This window comes from Petaurus breviceps, unplaced genomic scaffold (genome assembly GCF_028583685.1).
Source record: "Petaurus breviceps papuanus isolate PSGF00001 unplaced genomic scaffold, PetGlider_PUasm1.0 90792, whole genome shotgun sequence".
NCBI classification, from domain to species: domain Eukaryota; kingdom Metazoa; phylum Chordata; class Mammalia; order Diprotodontia; family Petauridae; genus Petaurus; species Petaurus breviceps.
Genome location: NW_027187347.1, coordinates 1,896,970 through 1,903,666, shown reverse-complemented (window position 1 = coordinate 1,903,666; position 6,697 = coordinate 1,896,970).

Here is a 6,697-nt window from a genome sequence, read left to right as displayed (position 1 = left end):
CCTATGGGATGGTGGCTGGTTTTCCTTTCCACCCAGGCCACAGGTAATTGGGGTTGCTTGACTTGTTTGGCTAGTTTGCTTCCCACACTGTTCCTGACTCATTTTGATGCCCTGAGAAACCACAGCAGATGTATCTTCTTTACTCTGGGAAGTTGTTAAAATAAATCAATAGTTTTCTCCTTTGGATATGAGCCCCTAGCTAAAAATCTCACTCTGGCAGATACAGCAATTTTAAATTTCTCTCATTCCAGGTCACTCCCAATCACCCTTCTCAATGCTCTGTTTGAGCATTAGCACACACGTTTGAACATTTAACTGGGTTTTTTTTAATAGTATAAAGATTAAAGTTAACTTAGACAAAAGGAAATTTGGAAGACTAACAGCTTAGCAATCCTCTGAGAGGCGGCAAGGTTAATTTCTCTTCCCAAGAGCTACGGAAAAGAGGAGGAGGGGGAGAGCTTTGCTCTGTGGGCTAGAATGACCCTCTTATCAGCAGACACACATGGCTTTGCTCTGGATGATCACCTGCCTCAGTGTTCCAATCACGGGACTCGGCTATACGCAGAGAATTTCCTTGGGCTTCTGCTCTTCAGTGTCCTCCAATGCAGGGTCAGAAGATGATTTGTATTCTTCCTTTCTGCATAGTCATCATAAACCTCTGATTCCACTGTCTAGTGCATCTTTTCCTCCTCTAGCTAAATGCTTTAAAAAAAATCAAGTTCTTCTTTCCCCTTCTGTGGTTGTTTTAATGGTGGGGAACCTTCCCCAAAACCATCCCTAGCCAGTGGTGTCTGCAGATCAAGAGTCCCTGGGTCTCATCCACTCTGTCTCCCAGGGGCCACATTTTTTGCTGTTCCTTGCAAAATCCTGAAGAATACTCAACATTTACAAAGATACAATGTAAGTAAGTATCAAACAAGCATCAAAACTTAAAATAATAGGCATAAGTAACCTAGTATCCAAGGCGATCATCTCAGGGTAACATTCATGGTAAATATACATTAACAACACATGCAATAAAGACATTACTGTGTAATGTGTAAGGCATTATTTGACAGAAAACTTCAGGAACTACATATGTGGGATATATTACATGTACATGTCACAGCAGTACAGGATATTCATAGAACACATGCAAATAAGTAGAATAGCAAAATAATAACAGCACCAATAGACCTGAAAGATAATGAACATACATAAAGATCAGCACATATACAAATAAATTCTCTTCTACTGGATCATTCCCAACTCCCTACAAAAATGCCCATGTTTCCCCCATACTCAAAAAACTTACTTCATATCCCTGTTCCTCCTATTGTCCTATATGTCTTCTGCCCTTTGTAGCTAATTCCATAAAAAGATTCTCTCTATATAATAGTTTCCTCCACTTTCTTTTCATTCTCTCCTTAATCCTTTCCAATCTGGCTTTTGACCTTATCCCATGGAAACTGCTCTCTCTAAAGTTGCCAGTGATCTCTTAGATGCCAAATCCACTGGCCTTTTCTCATTTACCGTCTCCTTGACATTTCTCTCTAGGTTTTTGGGACACCACTCTCTCCTGATTCTCCTATCTAACCAGTCCTTCTCAGTCTCCTTTGCTAGATCCTCATCCAGATCATGCCTTCTAACTGTAGGTGTCCCTCAGGGTTCTGTCCTGGACCCTCTTCTCTTCTCTCTCTATAGTATTTCATTTGGTGATCTCATCAGCTCCCCTGAATTTAATTACCATCTCTATGCTGATGAATATCAAATCTATCTATCCTGCCCCAAACTCTCTGCTTACCTCTAGTCTCTCATCTTCAAATGCCTTTCAGAAATCCTGAACTGGATGTCCAGTAGACATCTTTTTTTTTTAAGCAATTGTGGTAAAGTAACTTGCGCAAGGTTACACAGCGAGTTATTTCTGGGTGTGGTGCTAAGTATCTGAGCCCAGATTTGATCCCCAGGTCATCCCGACACTGGAGCCAGTGCTCTTACTCGCTGAGCCACCTGGCCGCCCCCCCAGTAGATGTCTAAAATGCAATTCATTATCTTTCCCCTTAAACTGTCCACAGCTCCTACCTTCTGTATTATTATAGAAGGCAACACCACCCTCTCACTCCCTCAGGCTCCCTGTCTAGGGGTCATCCTGGGTTCATCACTGTCTCTTTTTCATATATCTAATCTGTTGCCAGGGTCTATTGATTTCACCTTTGAAACTTTTCCCCCCCTTTTCTTTGACACTGCCATAACTCTGGTATAGACCCTCATCACCTCACATCTGGACTTTTGCAATAGCCTACTGGTGGGTCTGCCTGCCTCAAGACTCTCCCCACTCCAATCTAGTCTCCATTCAGGCACTAAAGTAATTTTCCTAAAGCACAGGTCTGACCATGTCACTACCTACGCGATAAACTCCAGTGACTGTCTATTGCCTCCAGGATCAAATATGATATGCTCTGTTTGGTATTCAGAGCCTTTCATAACCCAGCCTCCTCCTACCTTTCCAGTTTTCTTACATCTTACTCCTCACCATGTACTCTTCAGTTCAGTGACACTGGCTTCCTGCCTGTTCCTCCAGCAAAATACTCCATCTCTTGGCTCAGGGCATTTTCTCTGGCAGTTCCCCATTCTTGGAAGACTCTCCCTCCTCTGCTCTATTGACCTTTCTTACTTCTTTTAAAGTGCCAACTAAAATCCCACTTTCTATAGGAAATCTGCCTTAATTTCTCTTAATCCCAGTACTTTCCTTTTTTTAATTATTTCTTATTTATCCTGTGTGTGTATAAAATACAAATATATATACTCACATACTTATATATATGTGTGTGTGTATGTGTGTATATACACACATGTATGTGTATGTATATATATATATTTATATATGTATATGTTTGTATATTGCCTTCCCCATTAGATTGTAAGGTCCTTGAAGGCAGGGACTCTCTTTTGCTTTTTTGGTATCTCCAGTGCTTAGCACAGTGCTGGGCACATAGTGGGCATTTAATAAATGTTGATTGAATTGAATAAATGAATGCACCAAGAAGTATTTACCAAATGAAAAGCACTGTGCTAAGTGTTGGGGATACAAGAGAAAATGAAGATGTCCTTTCTCTCAAGGGGTTCTTATTCTAAGAGGAAAGCCACACACACACACGCATATATATACACATACATATACAAATATATACATGCATATATAGAGAGATAAATATATAGATAGCTATGTAGATACATCCATCTCTCTTTCTCTCTCTCTCTCTCTCTCTCTCTCTCTCTCTCTCTCTCTCTCTCTCTCTTTCTCTCTCTCCTTCTAAAAGGTATGAATTAGTAGATGTGGAAACCTGGAGCTTAGGTCTATGGGGAACCTGAGGAGATATAAATTTTTGGGTTGTGGTTATATCATCAAGTCAGATGAAAGGGTCTCATGGTCCTTAAGGTACAGTGGCAAAGCAAATGGTAATAAATCATCTTTAATGACATTTTCACTGATCAAATTATTTCAGTTTCTTTTTTTTTTTGCCTTTTGGAGGGCAGTTGGGGTTAAGTGACTTGCCCAAGGTCACACGGCTAGTTTGTGTGTATGTGTGTGTTAAGTGTCTGAGGCCAGATTTGAACTCACGTCCTCCTGACTCCAGGGCGGGTGCTCTATTCACTGTGGCACCTAGCTGCCCCTATTTCAGTTTCTTATGTTGAACCATTTGACAGTGCCAAGGACTCTGGTGGCAAGGTCCTTCTTTTCTGGGTCTTCAGTAACTATAGCTATAGCATCTACAGGAACCATTCATCACCAGATGTCATCTCCCATTCCCAGAATGTTGACTAGGGGCTAGAATGGCAGCAGGACCTGTGATTTTTGAGGGGGGGGCCCTCCAGGGCACTTGGCTTTATCTAACCATCAGTGCCAGTTGGTGCTGGTGTTAGCAATTGGTGTTGGTGACATTGAGAAAGGTAGGCTTCTCTTCCACAGTGATTTCCCTTATCAGGGATGATGGTGGGGTCCGGGATGGTGGCAGGATAGATGGTCTGCAGGCACACAAGGCTTTTAGGTTCAGAGTTCTGAGTTGTTTTCATGGAAATTGAATGGAAAATGATGGTCAAGATAGTTTGATTTACCCAGCGCCTACTGTCTCCTGTCTCTTCCTCTGGGTACCTTGTTGCTCCAGGTAGGTTGGCTCACCTTCCCCGTAGTTAGTTGTTTCAGTCAGGAAGACTTGAGTTTACTTCTTGCCTTAGGCATGAGCTGTGTGACTCTGGGTAAATGATTTCCTGTGCTGCACCTCCACCATCTTAAAAATAAGGGGCTTGGGTGTGATGGAGCATACCTGTAATAAAAGCTACTAGGTAGGCTGTGGGCAGATCCCTTGAACTCTGGGGTTCTGAGTTGCATCAGAGTTTCCCAGTTGGCTTTCTGGGTGTCTGAACTAACTTTAGTTAATACCTTATGCCCTTGGGATCAGGTGGGCAGAGTAGGCAGCATTTTTAGCTGTTTGTGGTGGGAAGACAATTAAAAAAAATAAGGGGATTGGATTAATTGGCTTCTAAGGTCTCTGTTGTAATTCTATGATGTTTTTTAAAGCTATTTCAAGTGGGAAGGGGCTGAATCCCAGAAGTGCCTGTGCCTCCCAGCTCTTGCCAACCTCTGGAAAGGGTATTACTCTTTTTTCAAAGCATGACCCCTATTGTAGACCTTTACCATATATAATTTTTAAGGAAATATGCCTTAATAAAAACCTTTGAACTTTTAAAAATGCATTTGTATTTATACACCATAATCCACATTTTTAGAAGAGTAGCCTTTCCATGTGGATATTGACATCTTGGTGTATTCCTAATTCTCATTTGGCTCCCATTCCAACAAACACAGAAATAGTCCCATTCAGTTGCTGATTTCCCCTAAGTTGAGTGACAATACATGTCATTTTAAGCTTTGTCATGTGATAAATGTTTTAACAGAAAACAGTTTTTCAACTGGTTGACTTCTCAATGACTACCTAGGTATGTTTCAAATGACCTGCTACATGGAACTTGGCTCTATGATTTTCAGGCAATTTTAAAATATTACCATCAGTGGCTTTTAAACAAATTTAACTGATATTTTATAAGCTTGAATATGGGAAGATATGTTTCCTATAGCTACTAGATTTCTGTTCAAAAGGAAACAGCATTGATTAAAAGCTCTTCAAATTAGATGGTGAAAATGACGTGAACTTCATTTATGCTTTATCTTTCTTAAGTTTCTATTAAGAAAAGGAAAAATAATTTAGCCATACCTTATATAATTGTGTAGCACTGGGAGCCATCTGGCCCAGCATAGTTTTAGAATCAATTGATCCATCCCCATCAACAAACATTTATTAAGCATCTACTAACTGTGCTCACAATCTGTGGGTTCTGGGGATACAAAGACAAAAAAATTCAGACTTTAGGGCAGAGGTTCCCAAACTTATTTGGCCTACTGCCCCCTTTTCAAAAAGAGAAATTACTCAGTGCCCCCCCAAAATCTACTTTATTTAACCCTTTAATTTTTTTTGAAATTTGTGTCAATTCAAAAAAATACAATTTAAAAAAATGATACATATTAAATTTAATAATTTATTACAAATTTGTGGGTCTTTTCCTGCACTGAAATTTGATGATGCAATATAGCATCATGTAACTGTGTAGTATTGTATTTTAAATAAGTCTTTACATGCACATATTCCTACTGATGCATGCTGGTCTTCCTGATAATGTGCTACACACTTGCCTGCCAACACTTGCCTGTTAAGACCTGTTGGTGGACTTGACCACTGATTGGCTATAATTTGCATTTTGTGTATTTCTTTGGAAGATAATATAATCACTGTGACTTTAACTCTGTTATGCAATAGATAAAACACATGCAAACCGTTTTTCAAAATTTCAAAATTCTCTTCTCTTTCCTTATGCTTTTGTAAAGCCAAGCATGAGCAGCTTTCTAGAAGAATGCTACTGTGAACAGCTTTTAAGATTCTGATTACATAGTATAGTGAACACTCTATTCAATAACAAATCAGAGCAAAACATTCACAGTAAATCAAGGTACAGCATTCACAATGTTACAACTTATCACAGATAATCAAAATACAGCATTCACAACAACTTTTCACAGAAAATGGCCACATAGTTTTCACCATAGTGCTCACACAGTTTTGAACAAAGTATAATCATTTAGTCACTCAATCACTTAGTAACTCAATCATTCAATCATCCTTAAGGAGGCTTGCCTCTTTAAGGGTCACAAAATACAATAGTCAAAGTTCTCCACTCATGGAGCACACTAAGTTATAATACCAATCACTATTCAGCACTCTCTTAAGGGGTAGTATAAAATACACAGGTCATCCACCCCTCAGTCACAAATAAGTTACAATCTTTTCAGTCAGTACACAGTATCCAAGTAAAGTCTTCTTTCAGCTTGATTTAGGGTGGTCTCTCAGATTCCCTGGATCCCCTTCCATGGATTCACGAAACTGTCACCTGGGTTCAAAGGCAAACAGCTCCCAGGTCCTTGTCCAGCTCTCCTGCACTTCCTGTTCCACGCTGAAGCTCACAGTGTCCAGTCCATCTTAAATCCTTGATAGTCTCTGTTCCTGGGAAGTCAAGGCTTAACAAAGCCACAAACAGGTTCATACAAAGTCACAGTATCATAATCATGCTTCCTCAGTCTTCAGCAGCTCCCAGAAGAAGCTGGTAG